A 21,726-nucleotide genomic window follows, 5' to 3' on the forward strand; every position below is an offset into this window, starting at 1 on the left:
ATCAAAAAATGACATTTAATGTCTAATAGTAAAAACTAAGAATGTTCAATACGGCCTAAAACATAATATCTCTGGTCTAATTTAGAATAATAAAAAAATTATTGTTAGAGAGAAACTTCATTATCCCATAAAATAAAAAATAAAAGAATAGAATTTTTTTTTCTCTTTTCAACATCTTGTTGATTTATTTTTCTCTGTAATATTCCCGTACTCATTTATTCATAATTAATTATTCCTTAATTTATATTCTTTGTTTTTTTTTATTAATTTTTTTCGTATTTATTGTATTAATTAAAGTTTAGAGTTATCATTTTTATTTTCATCCATTTATTTTTGCGTCATTTTATCAGTCTATGAATCGAATTTGGATATATTTTTCTCCCTATCCAATTGTATAGTTCCTACATAATGTATCCTACAAAAAAAAAAATGTAGTTATGTTGTAAAATGTAAATGTAAAATGTTGTATTACAATAGAATTCTGCTTATCCTTGTCATGACCGAGAAATAGACCGGTTAATCTGGGTTATATTAAAGAAAATGACTCCAATATTAATTTCTCATATAATTTAAGCTATACGGCCCATGAAGTCATGTGGACATGAGGTCATGTGTTCACTACTTTGTAAGAAAGTACAGTTATTAGAACAAAGATTATACAACGAAGTGATTTTTCCATGATCAAGTTCAATCGCCTAACTCTTCCCCAACTAAGCACTTTATAAGGCTGGGTGGATCTCAGAAGTGCTCCATAACACACAAGGTTGACCCACGGATAAAGTGTAGCAGTAAATAATTATCTGCCCAGCCGGATTCGAACCCGGGTCTTTGGAATTAGCAGTAATTGGAGTTAGTAGCTTAGAGTTGGTAATAATACTAAAGATTCTATTTGTTATTATTGCTTAGAATACAGTAACTTAACCTTTCCCTGCAGCAGACAGCATATTTCTTTGCTCAGTAGGGGTCATTAAACAGGGCATAACACTACCAATTAGCTCTAGCAGGAACATACTGACCAATTAGGGAGTTACTAGCAGCGAAAGTAGTTTCCTAATACTATATTACTATTCATCTATTCATAGTAAGTCAGAAAGTGAGTAGGGGGAATGGATAGGTAACCTTCAGAAAGGTTAAGTTTAGGTTGCCCGAAAAACCCAAATAGTCCTAAAGGAGAAAAAATAATTCATTTTATCTTAATTTTGTATTATTTTAATGAAAACTAAATATAGTTAAGAGTTAAAATTGATGACTTTGCCTACCATGGTAAGTGAGAATAAAAAATAGCGTCTGTTCCAAAACTTACGAATTTTTTTATTATTTCATTCAAGTGAAGAAAAACATTTGCGTTATTTTCTGTTGAAAAAAAGGTTCAGTTTTTACTTAGACTATACAAGGGATATTGTTATTGTCATTAAAAATCAAATATTGAAGTATTTAAGGTAGCACGCTCCCTGAGGTTTATTTTATTCGAAAAAAAACCTTATATTTTTGCTCATTTCTCATTCGGAGATCCATATCCTTAAAATTAGGTACAATATTCACAAAATATATCACATTATTCAAAGTAGAGTTTTTTAAAAAATATTTGCTCTTAAAGTATTTATTACGTTCAATTATTCTAGAGAAACAGTTTTTTCAAAAAGGAACATTTTTTTAGAAATAACGAAAAATCAAAATTTTGAGAATTAATTTTCGCGAACATCATTAAACTAGAATTACCCAATTGTGAGTTAATTTTCATGTTTACTTCGTTCGTAGAAATAGTACTTTCCATGATATATGCCTATAACAAATTCATTAAACATTGATTTTTTATTATATGGAACAAAACTATTGCCTTTTGAAAAATTATTGAACGTAAAGAGCGCATTGGCAATATTCATCAACTAGCTAGAATAAAGAAAATAATAGTATTGGTCAAAACATTTCTCATTTCCGTCTAAGCTACATCAAAGTAAAAAAGTATAGGTTTAATAATTCAATTGTATATTTGAAAATCCTATAGAAACACGAAAAGTGTCTGGTTTATTATATTTCTTTAACAATAGCTCACTACATTACTAAAATAAAACAAGGAGCATTAGGCAAATCCTAACCTAAACTTATAACTTAATATCCCACCCACACAACTTGATAAACTGAAAAAAATATTCAAATATTCAAATATGCATCGAATATGATAGCATTCACACTATTTTTTTTTTTATAATTACAGGTTTCTCATTTTTTTTTACATTCCTAGCTATTTCGGTGTTTTATTGTTCAAAAAACAAAATATTATTACAGTATTTTTTTTTACATACTTCATTAAAATTGATGAACAATGTAATAAACAAAATCGATACCTTAATACATTTAAAACAATAAAGAAGATGGTCAGGATTGATGTTAAAAGAGAAACAAAAATAGTTAACAACTATTTATTTTCTAACGTTTCGCCCGACTTTCTTAAGCTTCATCAAGGCTGTTCAAGTTGATAGCTATGGTGACTTAATACATTATATTTGCATGTCCATATTCCTGGAAAATCATATTAACGGATGTCAAAACATCAGTTTTAAATACGTGTTCTCGTATCAGTTAGTTATATTCCAGCAAGTTTACTCTGCTTTAAATATTTTTTTATTACGTTTTATTGATATTGACCTCCGAGTGAGTAATTGTTTTTGTAACGTTCTGAAACAGCCGCAGTTTTTTACCGCTCTTCCTACTATGGGGGTCATCAATTTTGACTAGTTATTTTAACTATAAACATTTTTTTATTAAAGTAATAATAAAATTATAGTGAAATAACCTCTTCCTTTTCCCACGAACTCTTAAAGGGAGCTGAGTAAGAGATCTTCAGTAGAAACCAAACTTAAGAGCAGAAAGAACTTTCCTTCCCCATCCCTGACGTCCATTATCTTATTACAAATCGATTGGTAGATATTCACAAGTTTTCTGACAGGCGTGAATAATGATTTGAATAAAAACTAAAATTTCTGGGAATCATCGATTCGTTATACACCGATACTTAAAATACATAAGAAACCTGAACAAATTAGTTAAGTTAGTAAACGAGGAACGTCCTTTCAATCAAAGAGATTGATGGCCGGGAAGAACACTTGTCTGAAGGATTTGCAGACATGTCTGTGGAAATAATAACATAATCATCGACGTTCAACCGCAATCATCCTGCTAACGACATTATCTATGGACTGTTCTTATTAAATCAAAGTATGATTATATTCAATTCAAAATTCCTTTAGAAAAATAATTATACAATTTGTTCAGACATTTCTCGTCCAGTTTCAGTTCAATCATGGCTGTCTCCTGTGGATTAACTTCATTACGAACAAGAGGAGTTGCAGCATAACTTTAACCAATGCAACAGACGGAATCCAACCGAAGACTATTTCTCAGCCCGTTCGATCTCCCAACACGAATTTTTAGTTTCTAAAACCATGGCGTGACTTACTCTTGTATTTCGTTAGGTTTCAGAAGGCTCATCGATTGGGTCAGGTTTACCAGTCCATACTTTCATTTGAACATTCTGAACCTTTCATTTTGATTTTAATTCTGCTTACATTTGTTTCGATTATAATTCTCTCACTATTAAAGTTTCCTTTCGAAAAAGCTTCATGAGATATACCGGCAATATAAAGTTTTCGGAGTATATGTTCTTCAATGAACTTTGAAATATATCAATTTATAATTACTTTTTTTGCTAGTAAACATATTTACCAAAATTTAATATTAAATTGATGAACTGTTTGTTTGATCTGTTGGAAAGACATGCAAATTTCGTGTCATTAAATAAATGTAAGGAAGAAAAATGTTGACCACATAATTTAATTCTTTTAAAATCTTTTAACAGTGTATCTTCTTATCGCACTACAGTTTGATGATTGAATACAAACGTCAATGGAGAAAGCTGTTCAACTTATTTATTTGGACAGCCCTGTTGAAGCCCTGCAAAGTGGGGCGAAACGTTGGAAAATAAATAGTTGTAAACTATTTTTATTTCTCTTTTGACCGCAACCTTGACCATCTCCCTATATGTCAATGGAGAAACTTCGGATGTGTTTCTCTATAAGTATTTTCTCTATAAAGATTTACTTATGAATTAATCAAAATCTCATTTGTTGCATTACGTCACAGAAAAATGATTGTTTTCAGAAGAAAAATCAATAATTGATGAAATGTTTGCAATTTCCAGTTTATATCAAACGTCTGTTATTTATGTCCCATTTTCAACACTTAAGATAAGAGTTCATGGAAAATTTTAGAGGACAAACTAAGCACAAAATAAACAAACTTGTGAATTAAGGTTGTGGGCTGACATATCAGGTGTATGCAAAGTTACAGCAAATGTTCACTCGAGAATGACTTCAAGGTAGATAACTTAGTTCAGGGACCTTTTTTGCTTTTCTGAGAGCCGAAGACGTCATCATTTGTGTATTTGAAGAAAACGCAAAGGTACAATTTTCTCAAATTGTCGCCAAACCCTAAAGCTGATTGTAGACTGGATGTTTCCTGGAAGAAATATTACCCAAATTAACCGGGCAGGAGATGAAGTTTTTAAAAGTGCGTGTGAATCTTCGCATGAAAACTGAAGCTGAAAAGTCATTGACTTCTGGAGGACCTTCAAAACAAAATCCCCGGTTGCCTATGTCCGCCTACGATTCAACTAATGATCGTCCCGCCTTACAGTACAATCGATTCATGGAATCAGAGTGGGTCGATGTTTTACATATAAAGTCGTTTTATTAAAATATATGTATCAATAAAGAATTATTAAATGAAATATGAGGCTTTTATCTCCTAATTGAATGTGGAAATCGTTGAATATTTAGTTGAGATTAATCAATCTGGTTGCTTAAATGGTATTCGTTGACAATTTCCAGAGAAGAGAAAAATATAAATCGAGCTAAAAAATAATTAAAACCTTTTTTATACAACATTTTAAAAGTAATGTTAAACATAATGAAACATCTAGATTCTTCCATTATAGTCCAACAACATTAATTATTCACCATATTTCATAAATATTAATATATTATAAATAATTTTAAATTTTATTTTCATATGACGTCGAAATATTATTTTCAGGTTTGTTTAGTATCAAGTTTCAATCATAACTTCATTTCATTTTAACTACATTTTTTATCTAAAGTAAGGTGATCTAATAAGTTCGATGCATTTATTATCATTTGGTAGTTTAAAGAACCGAAAACGTGCTTTGAAAACTCATTAGTCAAATATCTTTAGTTCTACTAACTAAAAGCAGATAATAAGTATATAAAAATAAAAATAAAAGATTCAGTAAGAACAACTAAAAAAATGCAATAAGTACATATCTCTTTGTTAACTTCAAAATGTTATTAAATTTTTCAGCTTACAGTTATTCTTAAATTGAAAAGCTTCTGTAATGTAATTTAAAGTTGTTAATAATATTGTTTTTAATAATTACCTTAATTTTTGTTGTACAAATCTTCAAAATAAAACGAACTACACAAAACAGACCGCAGCACTACTCACTGCGTTACGCCCTACTTTATATGCAATACACATGGTAATATTAACAGTTAGGTATAATTTCTGTTATAATTACAGGACGCGGCTGGCTAAATGGGTCAACGAACAGACGCTGCGACTTCCCTTTCTATTGTTGTAGCTAATTGTTGTTCGGTTGTTTGTTGTTGCTACCAGACCCCTGCGCGGGTTTTGTCCTTCGATTGGTATAAACAGCTGCGAGGTAAGTGCTGTATAATTGCGCAATAGGAAGAAAAGATAGATGAATTTATACTCGATTAATATGCTCTCGATAATATTCGATTTATCCGTCCGTTACTCCAACACTTTTTCCACCATCAAGTACTGCCTGTTAACCCGTCTTCGGTCGCTATGTTCATTTTAACACGGATGGCCGCGCGTGAGATTTTTTCTCACATTTCTTATTTAGATCTCTTGAGAGCATTTTTTTAAATATAAAATTTTGATTTAAATTAGGTTTATCAAAAAAGTATAAAAACAATTTATTTTGATACAAGAGCAAACTTGTTTTAAAAAATTAAAAAAACAAACATAATTATAAAATAGTAAAAAACATAATATAATATTTTAGACAGACGAAGATATAAAAAGAATCAAAATACAGATATATTATAGGAACATAACACTAATCTTAAAAAAAAAAATGCTATGTCTGAAGAAATCTCTTTTGCACAAGAGCAAGTGAACACCGTATGACTAGGACATATCAGTCATTTACCCTGGTGGCAATTATTTTTTGTTTAGAATGCCTGAATAGAATCCAGAAATTTACAAATAATAGTATTCATACGGCACAGCGATGAATTCCCTCCATCTTCAAGCCTACGTTTCAGTCAGTAGGTTCAGCTAATGATTTCCCTCGAGGAAACAGTCTCCTTCTAGCAGCTTCCAGACCAGAAAAACAATTAACGTGAGATAAATTCTCACGTAGCGACTAATGACGGGTTAAGTCACTTAGTACTCATACATTATATACGGACTTATTTTATACATTAATAAATAATTATATATGGACGTTTATTACTTTTTGGAGAAGTTTGTCGGGTGGTGTTTAAAGAAGTATTTATACCTCTTTATTACTTTTAATTGATATTAACGATATTATTCGCCATATATTTACCAGAGCTCCAATAACACATTTTTAATGTAATTAAATTGTTTATAAAGTTAATAATAATAATTGGCGCCAAGAACCAATGAAAAATATTTTTTGTTGTACTTTTCTATAAGACATAAGTGTGCTTTCACTCATCTGACATTTTTAATTAATTTCATTTTTAATTAATAAATATTAGAAGTTTGTTTATTTCTGTTTAACGGCGTAAAACCATTACACTTATTTCGAAAGATTAAAGTTATTTCATTATGACTTATTATTATTATTTTTCACCCTTTAACTTTGTCATTCACTCTATACTATTATATACACTTATAATATTATTCTAAAGTATCTTGCCCCGGAATACACAAAGAATTTATTACTATATAATTACTACGTTATCCAAAAATATCTACCGTACTTGAACAGTTTTTCTATTAGAGAAAATCAGTAAGGAAGACATTATTGCTTTAAAATCTTTTATTTTCCATTACGTAAGTAAATATAAATTTATTCAATCAACGCTGTCATAAAAAAATATTTTTTCAGTGTATAAAAAGGAATTGCTTCATCATCTAGCTAGGAGAAAGGAAATAATTGTATCGGTTAAAACATTTTTTTTTCTGTATAAGGTACCTCAAAGTAAAAAAAGTTTTTTAATTTTTAAATAAATTTAGTTTTTTTTATTACAATAACTTACTACATTATAAAAATAAAACATGGATCATTAGGCATAATCTTAACCTAAACTTATAACTCAATATCCCACCCATTCAACTTGATAAACTGACAAAAATATTCAAATATGTCTTTTTTTTCATTTTATATGTCTCATTTTTTTTTACTTTTCGGTAGTTTATTGTTTAAAAAAGTAAAGTATTATTACAGTATCTTTTTATTTTATTTTTTACATGCGTCATTAAAATTGATGAAAATTTACTGGGCTATGTAATAAACAAAATCGATACCTTAATACATTATATTCCCACGTCCATACATTATATTTAGAGATACCTAAATAAACCTATTAAAGGTTATTTATAAAAATAAGCCTACATTATAGGTTTGAAATATAATTTTACAAGGAATAAGATTATATCAAAATGTACTAGGTACTATTGTGCAATAAGCTATCCAAATAGCACATGGAAATTTTTGTATGATTACTTTTCACAAGAAAAATACTTTTTTTCGTTATATAGAACCCCGGTGGGTGGAATAACCCTACTCTGTTTCAAAGCAAAAGTGAAAGGCTAGGCCTATAAAAGAAAGGTTTACGTTGAGGTTAATAGGAATATTCACCATTGTAATCTATACAGAAACACTATATTCTGACACGCCCCTGGAAGGCACATAAGGCCCCGCCTTTTTGCCTTCACTTTCTCTCCCAGCATAACTCCTCCATTATACTTACTAGAGAACCCCAAACAGATTTTAAGCAATATGAACCTGTTACCCACCAACTTAAAATAAAATGATGCAGGATCAAAAATCTAAGTTTTATGTATTTTTCGTAAAAGAACGGCAAAACCAATTTGGACAAAAATATATATTGCTATTACTTAGATCCATAAAGAGGTTTTTAGCAAAATTAAGGGATGCACTCTAGATCCTGGACTTTGTTGTCATAATTCGGATAATTTTAATTAATGTGACATTATCTCCATATTTCTTACGGAACTGAGGATGATTCTACAGTATGCGGTCTATTTCAAAGTGTGGGGATCAATAGTTTATTTGTCAATTAAAAATTACAAACGGTTTAATGAAAAATATTTGTAAAATCAATTAAAATATATTAAAACAAAAATTACAACTATTATATAACGGTTTTCTCTTCAAAAGGTCAGACTGTTTTAGGAACCGTACCTATATTTTCATTCAACATGCTTCATTATATAGGTGTTTTTAGATTGAAATTAACTTTCTCTGAAGGATTTTTAGGTCTGGAAAGCATGTGCATCCAATCCAATTAATTCTATAAAGATCTATGGAATAGACAGAACAATTAAAGAGAGTTCCTGAAAACGTGACAAATCACAGAGGAGGCCATTAGTAGTCATCAAAAAGCGCTCGAGCGCACTTGTCTTTCATAAAATAATCATAGACTTTCACATCAGTCGTGATCTGTAACTGTGATGTTGTTCACAATGTAACAGTCAGGCTCTCACTGAATTTTAATTGGTATACTCTCATTATAATATCAGAAAACTGGATGAGCGCTATTCTAGTTGGACTATAGGGTGGCAGTTAGTCGACTGAACTTTATATCATAGTCAATAATTATGATTCAGTCTTGTTGTATGTTTTTATATCATGTAGCAACGTTTGAGTGTAATTCAAACAATCATATGAGTCCTTATCAGAGTTATAAGAAAGAAACTCATATACAAGAGATAATAGTAAATATTTTTTTAAGTTGAGATGAAAATTCAAGAAATGAAAGGAATACAATTAAAGATAAAATAAGTAATACAGAAATAATTAATTGTTTGTGCACATCTTTAATTTTTTTATGAAATGTTGGCAAACACAAAAAAAAAAAAATCATTTTTCCTGATTTACTCCATCATATAATTTACTTTATTAAAGTGTCATTCCATGTCAGATCAAACAAAAAGTAATTAGTTATCAGTCCATCTATTTTTTTAAATTTTTATTTGGTCAACTAAGCTCTTTAACGTCTTAAATTTTAATATTTTTTTTTTTTATAAACTTTTAAAAATTATAGTATTTTTTTTTAAACACGATAAAGTATGTTTTAATTTATAGCTTTTCTTTTGTTCTAAGTCCTATTGAGCTGTGTGATAGCTCATTATAATGAGAACAAAATGGATTATAATTTTAATGGAAACTTTGAAGTTTAAATATATTTGAGTAAGCTAGAGTTTATTATTCTTTTTTTCCAAACAATATATACTTTTATGGAGACATGTTTAAAATTGTGATTAAAATACACCTGTATAGTTCAGCATATTGATGATTTTGGAAAAGGAACTTGACCAAAAGATAATTAGAATTTAAATCACAAAAATCTATATTTATTAGGCATGTTTTGTAATTAAATAGATATAGCTATCTTTTATAGCTATTATTTTATGAATCATACAACTGAAACAGTTATAGGTTTGTAATGAAATATTGTTCATTCCATAATATGATGACATACTAAATGATCAAGAGTAATTCTATTTCCCTTTGGTATCTCCAAGTGTTGAAATAAGGGCCCGATTACTAAAGAAATATAAACTTCTTTAATAATTATCCTTGATAAGGAGAAAAAAATTGTCATATAATATTATTATGTAATAAACTAAATAATGTAATAAAATATTTAATAAATTTATTGAAGTATACAAAGAAATTAATTTAACCACAATTAGCAGTTGCAATTACACTGAATTGAAATCATAGAACTTTTTCACCTTTAAAATGAAAATTAAGAACCGGCTTGAAGATAGACAACTAAAAGCCAAGGTTATTTAATTAGCCAATACATTTAAAGTTCTATAAAAATTCCTGTCAACACTTTATTGAAATTAAATTGATATAGTAATATGATGCTTCCCTTCCAAATGAAATCTTTTGAAAAAAAAAAATAAGAAGAAATTAGAAGAGAAATCAAGTTGTCCCTGCATTTTTACGCAGAAAAAAATGACAACGGCTTCGATAATAATCTGGAAAGCGCAAGAAGACCTACAGACACACATATGACGCGAGGCAGACGAAAGTGGAGTCAGGCGTACGTGGGAGTACTTGGATATCCTCAGCATCTACAACGTGGTTAAGGAAGAGGAACGAGGTTACGCAGGAGTCTGGGAGTCAAACCCATTGTCCGAGGTGAAATCTTCTTGAGGATCTGTGTCGTGTTCCCCAAACTGTTCCTTCGACAATCGTCTCATCGACTGGGGTCTAAGGACAGTCAAGTTTCGTTGGGTTATTGTAATTAGACAAGAGAGGCTACGGTAGAGATTTCATAATAGGACACTAATAGCTTAATAACGGGTATAGGATAAATTTCATTAGGATTTGTTGAAGGTTGCACACAATCAATAATTAAAACTTTTCATAGAATATAAGGTAAGAAACATTTGAAAACGTGAGGTAATTACAAACAATAGATGTAATAAAATGGTTCAAATAACAAATTATGTGTAAAAACATCAGGAGAAACATAAAATAAGTTGTGTGAGATAATCGTAACATAAATACCCAAGCGCGCAGAAAGCACCATGGTCAGTTTTCAAAAGCCACGGACCTCGGGATGGGCCACACATCGTTTAGTTTGTGGTTTAATAGCCAACCAGCTTTTACGAGCTGTAAAACTTATCCATTTTATAAAAAAGATCTAGTAAACAGTGGCTTCTGAAACTATAAACTTATATGATCAGACTCGAATGGGAGAATCGTACGATACTATCTTCATCCCATAAATAAGAGAGAAAAACTATTTATATTCATCGGCTCTTCATTTGTATTACTTCCTAACACCAACCTCAAGCAGTATCAGGAGCAACGCTTTCAACATTTTGGAGAAGACTAGAAAGGACTGTCCTATCTTGAACACACCACAGGATCTTGGAATAACCTCACAGGATTTTTAGAAACATGAAAATCATAATAATAGTAGCATCTATTTGCTGCGATTCATCGATTCAGTCATCAATTATCATTTTTTACCGTTCAAGCTATGTAAAAAAGTCGTTTAAAAAAAAAAAGTTTGGTCGAGAAATGAAAAAACATTTTTAATAAAAAAGTGAAGAACTGAACTGAACAAATATGTGAAATGTTAGATGTTATTTTATTTTTTTAGCACTGAGACATTTTCTCCTTAACATTGTACAAACATTCACATGACTCAAATCTCTTTCATGTAAAATTGTTATATACTATTTTATCGAAAAAATGTTTCTTTTTATTTAATCAATTCTTGGAAAAAGACTTTCATTAATTACGCTTCTAGACTAAACTAAAACAATTTGTCTTGTTTTTAACCTCAGTTAAATAAATCTATAGACTGTTTAGATTTTTCCCAAAATTCTTTTGTTGTTATAGCGAGTTGTGAACAAAGATGGGCAAAAAATTAGCTATAGTTGAAACTAATAGCAAAAATTGTCTTGGATACGACCCTTATTCAAGAATGAATCATTGATAAATAAATATCGTATCCGACAATTTTAGCTATTAGTTCCCCAACTCTAGTTGTGACTGGAGTTCCTCATTTCATTTATATTCCAGCAGAGTATATACTATATATCAAACCAACAGCTTGGCAATTACATAACAGTGAAGAGTAATGCCATGGTTATAAGCAACATAAACATTTAAAAAAGAAAGTAATAAAATTGGAAACAATGGCGTCCATTGTTTTGAAATGCAAGATAATGTCACTATTATTCCATTAACTATTGCTACGGATTGGCAAAACAAATCATCCGGATCGAAACTTCTTAACCATTCTTAAAAACTTATAATCGGTTCGTAGTTGCTTTACCTAAGCTAAGTTAATTTTTAACCGTTTATCTTCAAATAACGTTAATAATGAATAATAATATTCCACCATGACGTAACATAGTTTCATTCATGGGAACATATGTGTACTTATCAATGATAAATTGACGATTAGAATATCAGAGACTAATTTTCATACGAACAAGAACATAATAGAATTAATTTCATAAAAATTCAACAAGATTCTTTGAAAAAAAAAATAGCATTCTTGACTGTCTGAGTGCACACAAAATAAAGTAGGAGAGATTGTTACCCTTTGGATAAGAACAGAATGATTTTTCCCTAACAGAACCATTATGTATTTTTTCGAAAAATGAAATATTTAACAATATAATACAAGATCTGTATCAAACAAGCCAACTTATGAACCCGTAATCCACCAACTTAAATATACAGTTTGTACCTACAAGATCGTATGTATTAAAATAAAATTTTTACACAGAAATTTGACATTTATTGTTTCATTTTAAAAAAATAAGCACTTGGACGTAAAACATGATGAGTAAAGAAGTGAGAATTTTTATAAATGTTTATTAATTACAATATTTTAACTTGAACTTACCATAGCTTAGTTACAACATTATTATTATTAAACATTAATGATTAAAATACAAAATTCCTAAAGAATCTATCAAAAATTTGTGAAATCAGCCCTCAAATATCCGGGTTTGCCAAAAACTTCAATTAACAATACATGTTGTATACTATTTTTCACGATTGAGTGCCTGAAATAATATTTTTTATAAAATAAAAATTTCTTGTACTTGCTGAAAATTAATAACTATATAATTAATATATATTAATAATCAATAAGTAATACAAAAATTAGGTAAATAACTTAATTTTTTCACAAAAATAATTATTAATCTAAAATTTGGAATGTTTTACTTGGAAACACAACTGTCCCATCAATTCCAACAAAATCCCTTATTTTCTAATGATATTTTATTACATGTTCTATTACAATATGAAATATTTCTTTATTATTGTCTCATAAATTTGCAATTTCTAATTCGTTTTTGGATTTTAATCTGGAATCAAAAATTAATGTTGATATTTGAAAGTAATTTTTCCGATTTAGTAAATAGAGGCACACATATTCCTTATTTTAAATCGTCACCCTTTCAAAACTGATTTTTTCTTGTTTTTTATTTATACCTGTGATGGCTGAACAATGGCTGAGGACGTTGTTTTAATAGTGAAAAATTGCATCTCCTGAACATTTTATGTTATGGATAAATTGAAATATGACATAAGAAAGTAGTCAACAAAAAAGCAGTATTTCAGATAAACGAGATTCAAAGCATATTAGTCAACTTATAAAAAAACAAATAATGAAACCAAAGCTGTACAATTCCAACTAACATTGTTTTGAAACAGTAAGCAACCTCTTTCCACTTACTTTCGCTCTACTGACAAATTGACTTTGTCTTAGAAAAAATCTATCACATCAATAACAGCACATTCAATATAGAAACTGAAGGGTGATCCGAAGCATACCGTGATTAAGGAACAACAGTTTTACGTAAGTTGTATATAATTTACAAATTGAAGCTCGTAGTCTTTCCCTGTTTTGAAAACAAATCGACAAACTTTTACCAAAACGGGTCAAACCGGTGTAAGGAATGAGGCGATTAGGACGTAATATGAAATTAAAATTTTATACTCGTATAATGGAACATGATCAGCAATCTGTTACTTAACTAGCCAATAATTTCACCACACCCACCGGAGTGGACCTGATTTCGTACCAAATTATAAAAACAATCTTTTAGAAGACAATATTTTAATCTTCTTGCCCGTTATGTTTTATTATTTAATATTATTTAACAACAGCAAATCCAGATGAAAAAGAATAAAATAATATATAAATTAACAGAATAAATCACATTAAAAAAGACTGGTCGAGAATTAATCCATTGTTATCAATTCTAAATCGAATTATTTTCCTATTAAATAAACACTGTACATGGCATTTTCTTCCCAAATAATCTATAATATTATTAGAAATAATAACGTAGGTGATTCTAAGAAAAACATGTTTCCCCGTTCCAATAATCCACTAGCGTCAGACAACCGAGTAACAACCTTCAATGGACCCCTCACCTAACCTTATAATGCCAAAAGGCAATCCAAGGTATCATTAACACTCAGATATACATATAGCATACCTCCTATATGTATGTACCAGATATTCAATAACATCATTATAGGAGGGTAAGAAAAAAAAAAAAAAAAAAAAAAAAAAAAAGCATGTTGGAATATTTATTTAGCCCAATACGTTTTACACTAAATTCTAACAGAATAATTTGTTAGTAAGAAAATCGGAAGAAAGATCTCCCAGATAGTCTTATCGGCAACAACAATCTTGTAATATTATACTATTAAAATCAATATAATTTTTTTTTCCAATTTAACAAAAAACAATTATTGAGGAATCGTTGAAGGTTAGATCTCGGCTTTATGTCATTTACTTCTAACAAACAAAAAGAAATTAACCTCAAGATCAGAGTATCAGATCAGTAACAAGGAGAAAGTGGAATGAATCGTTCATGACTACACAGTCAGTAAGGATGCATCTGAGAGCTCTAACTATCCTCGCTGACATAATATATCCAGGCCAAGATAACATCACTTGTGATGAAGTGCTAGAAAATGCCCAACTTAGAAAGCGGGACATTACTAATAACAATCTAAGTGACCAAATTATCGTTTTCTTCAAGTCAAGGGAAAAGAAGAGGGAAGGTCTAACAATATCTGTGTTTTTGAATTTAAGATGAAATTTAGGTTTCTAGGTAAATTAATTAATTATGCAAAAAATGAGGATAAAAGTGATTCTTAAAACCAGTACACATGTTTAATTATTATATGTATAATTAGTTTAATTTTATATTATAATTACAAATTATGAAGAAGATGGTCAGACCCTGATTTCCTGACCCTCTTATTCATAATATTTATTTATTGTTTGTATATATGTTTATAATTATTACTTTTTTTATATATTTATTATTTTTTATATCTATTACTTGTCATATGAATCACTTTTTATATTTATTACTATTATTAATGTATTCATTTTCTAGTATGAATATATTTTTATTCTAGTATTCATATAGATATTTCATTTTAGGTTTTATCGATATTAGATATTATAGATAGAATTAGATATTATCGACGTGTGAGTGAAACTATGTTAGATTTTTACGGTTATACATTGTTATTATATTTAAAATTATTAATATTCAAATTGATTATGTAAATAATGAACGCTATCATTTGAAGAATTATTTTAATATATTCACAACTATTCCTCCAATTCCTTTAAGCTGCTTGATATGACGCTGCTTACATACAATTTGTATGTTACCAGAACATTATGAAGTAAATATCCCTTTCACTTTATGTTTTAATATAATACATCTTATAACAAAACACATTAATTATTAACTTCTCTATTCAAGATAATATTACTCATTTATGATTATTAGATACTCCGACCAGTTAACCTAAAGGCTCACGGAATGCTCTCAATTGTTAAACATCCACAACAATCATGAGTTTTTAAACGATAGGTGAGAGTTCATTATATTGACGCCTTGAGGTCCCCGGTAACTTGCGATCGCTACATCAACAGCGGTAGAGCAACAGATGTACTGCTCATCACTTCTTGGGCCGGTTTAGTGGAACTGGGTGAGTCTATTTTAGGGAAATGGGGTGCTTACACACTTTTAGAGACTACGCTCTTCGCTCACTGGCTTACATTAATCTCCCGTGATTTAGTAAAACATAATCAATTTCTTTTTCCCAATTTATTTGCAATTATTTATTTTAGGTTTTTTTGTATTCTCAATGTTTGGAAGCTTTATTCATGTAGGAAATAAAACAATCGAATATTGTTACTTACCTATTTTACGTTTTTGACATAAAAAAAGAACTTTGTTTTCAAATCTGTCTATCGTCTATAGTCATACATATATTCTGGTATAGCACATAATACAGTCAGTCCGATAAATGTCATGTTTTTAATACCCAAATTATTATTTTTTTAACACCTATATTTCGTTGAAGAAAATTAAGGAATTAGTTTAAAAGCTTGGTCCGGTATAAATTATATCAAATTTCATCCACTATTTTCGCTTGCACACGCACCAATTTAATTTTCTGCTGCTGGATTTGACTGTACAAACATCTCGTTCAGTAATAAACAAGTACTTACTAAAAATCTGAAGAAAAACAATTATTACCAGGAGATGCAACTTTAAGAATAAAAATAAATAAAATAAAGTGCTTTAAATAAAAAAAATAGAAATAGTGAGGAAGCTATAACAATTTATTTACTTGGTAGACGTTTTTTTATACGTTGAACTTAATCCCTTCGCTATAGATTTTTAATTATTCATATTTGTTACATTACTTTGGCTTCTTCATGAATATATTTTTTTCATTACAAGTAATTATTCTAATTATTATAGTTTAAACTTTTTTCTAATACATGACCTGTATAGAAATATCAACTAATTCTCACTTAATACTCTACTTAAAATTACCAAGACTAGGTGTGAAGACAGCCCTTAACATTAATATGCAATTGATGAATGCACCTTAATTTTTCCTGAGAAGGAAACAATTAACAATTATACAATTCTAATCCTAAATGTACCGACTGTAAGTGTACCCGTTACGTACCATCTCCTGGCTTATCGATTAATATAGGGCTCCATTCATACATTACGTTCTCTCCCAGGATGATATCCCACGACTGTCTGCATTCGGAACTGATGATGAGGAAGTGGTGCGGTAACGCGAGCATCCATCTCGTGTGATCCTTTCTCCTCATTCTTCATCAGGCCGAGGAATGTACCAAAGGTAACGATTCTTTCTAATGTATAATAAGGTTATGTTCTATGAAAAATGAAATGATGTATATTCTTATTTAATATATAACATTATACAAGATTTAGAGCCAATAGGAAACATACAACTTGAAGAAATACATATTATCTAATGAGGCAAATCATAAAAAATCCTAGAATACACAAAGCGTAAAATAATTTGTTAACTAGGCGGAACAAGTGTTTTTTATTTAAATTTAAAATATACCTTCATGTAAAGCTGATTTTTTAAATAATAATAACCTTTAAATTGAATTTTCTTCAATTCTTTGTGACTTCGTAACCTTTTAATCCTAACATTTTTTGTAATTTTAGTTCTATTTTAGAACATTCAATAAAGATTAATAAAGTGTGTTATGTGCAATAAAACATTAAAACATCATTAAATAATAAAACCTTAGAAACTGTTTTCATAGAGACACAAGTGCAGGTATAAAAATTTCTTAAAAATCGGATCGGGCAACAGAATTTATTTTTATTAAAAAATACAACAATCATGAAATTGTTTTTCTTTTCTATAATGTAAAGAATATAAATTAGTAATTAAGTCTGGTTAAAAGATTAAAATAAATAAAACAATATCAGTACTTTGTTTACTGTGGTACAAGCTGACCTAAATTTCAAAGAATTTATTTTATTTAGAGCTACATAATACATCGTTAAAAATAATAAAGAGACATAAAATCAAAGTTCAGTATCTAATTAAATAATTCAAAGTTCAGTTTATGTATTAATTAATTATAAAAAATAATTAATGTTATTGTATTATTTCAAATACATTTTGATATATTAATTAAAAATGAATATTATTGTAAAGTAATATGGGAAAAATACTTCATTTCTCTTAAAATACGGCTTAAAATTACTCTTTTCAGACTTAGCAATTTTAAGATCTTTCTATATTTTCTCTATATCTGATATTTTCTTTCCAGTAGGAGGCTCCCTGTTTTGCGCAATTTGCTCTGAGGAGACACATTTTTTGAGATGGGAGATTCCACATTTGACAATGAATGTCCATTAGTTATATTTTATTTTAATCATAGATGTATGTATGTAAGTTCATTATGTATTCCTTTAGCATAGGAATAGAAATGCAGTGATTACGTAGCCATACAATGGCCAGTTATACAATTTAATAACATACCAAGCTCAAGATAAAAGCGTATACTTGTAACTTCTTGTTTACATTGTTATTTAACATTATTTGAATAATAGATAACATTGTAGTTATTAATTTCCTCAACAGTTGCTAGTGGACAAACATTCTTCTTCATCGTCTTTTACGCAGCTTGAAATCATCTTCTACATCGTCAATCCAACGAAGGGCTCCTCCTGGGTGGCGTTATGGATATTTCCTTGGTAACCCCTTTTCCTCTATCCTCTCTACAAATCCTAACTTTGGGTGCCGATATTTTTAACAAAGAAAAATATATTAATATTAACATAAAATATATAATTTTTAATTTTTATTTTTATTGGATCAATACCCACGTTTCACTCCCGTGGTCAGTGACTGGATTTATGATTGTTTTCTAACCTTAGCGTTCCGTGACTGTTCATTTGAGTTTAATATTTTATTATATAAAAGCAAACTGCTGTAATGCTGGCTACATTTTTTTATAGTCTATCATAACCACTCTCAGGCTTTTAAATCTTCATCAATAAGAAAATGATGCCGAATGTTCATTAACTGTGAGAGCGAAAACAACAGGATATACTCGTATTTTACCGCATGTCGTAAAAGGCGACTAAAGAGGCAACTGTTCGTTGACTTTAATATCCCTTTCCTTCCTATATCATCTACCTATTACCGATCCTATCCCTTCTCTTTTTCCTATCCATAACTGTCCACCACTCTTTGAGGAATAGTATGATGTTGAAAGCCAAAGAGTTCATAGAGGAATCCCAACAGAGAATTCTAGTTCTCCAAAAATGGTTGTAGTCATACAGCTATCAACTCTGTACAGCTTATATACGAAAAAAAAATCAATGGTTGTGAAACGAATAAAAAAAAAATAGATACCAATTTTTTATTTTGTCGTAAATGAAAAACAGGTAACATTACCGTATAGTTTGTAATTTTCTGTTATTTATAAAGTTATTTCTGTTAGCAATGTTCTATGCACTTTTACAGGTTTCGTAATGCGGAAAATAAAAATTTCTAAAGAAGCTGCAAAGATAACAGCTACACTGATGTCATGATAATCTACAATAATTATATAACGGTCCTATCATGAAACATGGCATGTCACACCTCAGACTACCGCTGCATTAATTTCTATGCGCATTTAGCTGTGACACTATTATGTTACATTTTAATTAGAAAACATAACTGTAACGTTAATGTTGGAACTAAAAACAATATAAAATAAAAGTCTATTAAGCTTGACTGCATTCATTTGAATGAATGCGAAACAAACCACGTAGTAAAAAAAATACAGTAACAAAGAAAATATATTAATAATTACAAAAACATAATATTTATCTGTAAATAAATTAACTCATTTCAGAATACAGATTGAATGAAAGGTCTAATCAACTGCTCGAATATGAAAAAATTTACCAATTGTATGGTAAATTTAATATGTATTTTTTTCAATGAGTGAATCCAAATTGTATCCTCTGGCTGAAGAAAATTGGTGAAGAGGGAAAATGCATCGGCTTTTCGCAGAATTCAATACAAAAATTCACTAATCTAATGCATACCCAATAATATAGTTATATACAATAAAAATAATAACGAATGACTTATATTATTTAAAAAATTATTTATTAATGCCTTAGTAAAACATGTAAAGAAATAAAGCAAACAATATTTTACCCAAAGCAACTTTTCAAAACTAGATCATTCATAAAATCAATGTGTGGGATGCTTTGATGAAATTTGGTAGAATTGATATCACCAACTAATTTTCTTTAGTCTTTCACTAATTTTTCAGATTAAACTGCACGAAATACGACTGACAGAAATATTCCATACTTTTGGGATTTTGGCAGAATAGCCTTTTTTTTTTTTCATTTCATGTTTCGATTTTTTTTAAGTAGTTAATTTTTGGCAAGAAATCCTTGTAGTCAATTATTTTTACTTTTTATTATTATATATATATTTTATTTTTATTTTTTCTCAAATAAATAGCAAATTCATCCAAGAAATGGAAAAACAGGAAAAAATTCTCCTTTTTAAGGAATGAGGAAGTTGATCAGTACCTAGGTCGAATGTGAACCTTTACGAGAAAATTGTACAGGGTTCAACATCCAACCTGTCATCAATTATACAGACAGTGAATGAAGGAAGCACTCCTGAATGACTCAGTCCGTCTACTAGTGATTACAAAGAGCTAACACTTAACGGACTACAGTTAGAGGCCGGTCGTTAGCAGCTTGCTGTTGGTGGCGATTAACATCCCAAGTTTTTCAGTGTGGTGTATATAGTTGTATTCAATTATGAGAAGAAAGTATACAAGCATCTATATTATGATTAGTTGAAAAAGTAACAAAATAACCGAAATTTATTTTGAAATTTAAGAGAACTTTCTTTTATTGCGAAACTGGTGTGAGCTGCGCCGTTTCATGTTTACAGCCAAGAAAAATAACTTATATTTTGCTGCCTTTAAGAGAACCCCTGAGCTCACAACATTCCTTGAATCATTAAAAAAATATGAAATAGAAGAAAAATCAGATCAATTTTTTTTTTATACATCTTTATTGAGATTTATAACTGTACATAATAATATATTTAGTAAATTTGCTGTAAGTTTATATTGAAGTGGTACAGACATGTAGAAAAATTACCCGTTGGTAGCACTCCAATAACGATTTTACATTAGATGGTCTCGAGGCCATCTTCTTTTCAAGCACCTTGGAGGATTGTCAATAATAAAAAATTAATGATCTATTTTAAATATACATAAATACCTGTTCCATATTGCTTGTATAAGTTTCAAACTTTGAGCATACTTTCCATAACGTTTCATGGCTAAGTAATTATTGATTGACCAAAGCACAGTATAAAAAATATATTACAAATGATAGACGTTCATTTCTAAAACTCGTTCTTTTTAATAATTATTTTTCTATAAACAGAAATCCAGATCAATTGATTTTTTTTTCAGAACATTTATTTCATCAATTAATAATGGAACAAAAGAACCGAAAAAAAATCTAAAGCTGAAAAAATAAAATAAAATAGATATTGACCATTTTTATTTATAAAACTTCTAAAATAATCCTCAATAGATGAATCATCAGTCAAATCAACGGAATATTTTTAATATCTTATTATTATTGAAAAAAGGTACATAAAAACTCCATTTGGAACACCCATCCCCACTTATACCTGGTAGTTTCCTTAAAATCGTATATTTAGGCAAGGTATAAATAAATACACATACAATTTTTTTTTTTATTTTATTTATTCGTAAAAGTACATCCAATATGGTCCGACTAGTTGACTACATCTATCGGTCAGTGCCAATATAACATACAAAAATAATAAACATAAATGAAACATCGGTTAGTTACACTTGTGATTATTAGGGTGTTGTGAAGGCTGCTACGATTAATAGGTTTGAACAGTACAATATGAATTAATTTCTAGCGCTAAAACTAATAATTCAATTAACTAAATAAAAAAAAAATAGTTGAAAGAACTTACAAAGGGAATAAAAATGATACGACATACAATAA

The 21,726-nt window shown here is 29.2% G+C and overlaps 1 protein-coding gene and 1 long non-coding RNA gene across 2 annotated transcripts in view; both read right to left on the minus strand.

Moving 5' to 3' along the window:
• LOC136796131 (uncharacterized) overlaps positions 1-5,722 on the minus strand; it is a 107,883-nt gene extending 102,161 nt beyond the window's left edge. The window contains exon 1 of the long non-coding RNA XR_010843831.1: positions 5,453-5,722. This is a non-coding gene — a long non-coding RNA (uncharacterized lncRNA). The remainder of the gene's footprint in view (positions 1-5,452) is intronic.
• LOC106687074 (bicaudal D-related protein homolog) overlaps positions 1-21,726 on the minus strand; it is a 254,517-nt gene that overhangs the window by 142,247 nt on the left and 90,544 nt on the right. The window lies entirely within an intron of this gene.

The sequence above is a fragment of the Halyomorpha halys genome, unplaced genomic scaffold (genome assembly GCF_000696795.3).
Source record: "Halyomorpha halys isolate HHAL.00 unplaced genomic scaffold, Hhal_1.1 Scaffold912.1, whole genome shotgun sequence".
In the NCBI taxonomy this organism is placed as follows: domain Eukaryota; kingdom Metazoa; phylum Arthropoda; class Insecta; order Hemiptera; family Pentatomidae; genus Halyomorpha; species Halyomorpha halys.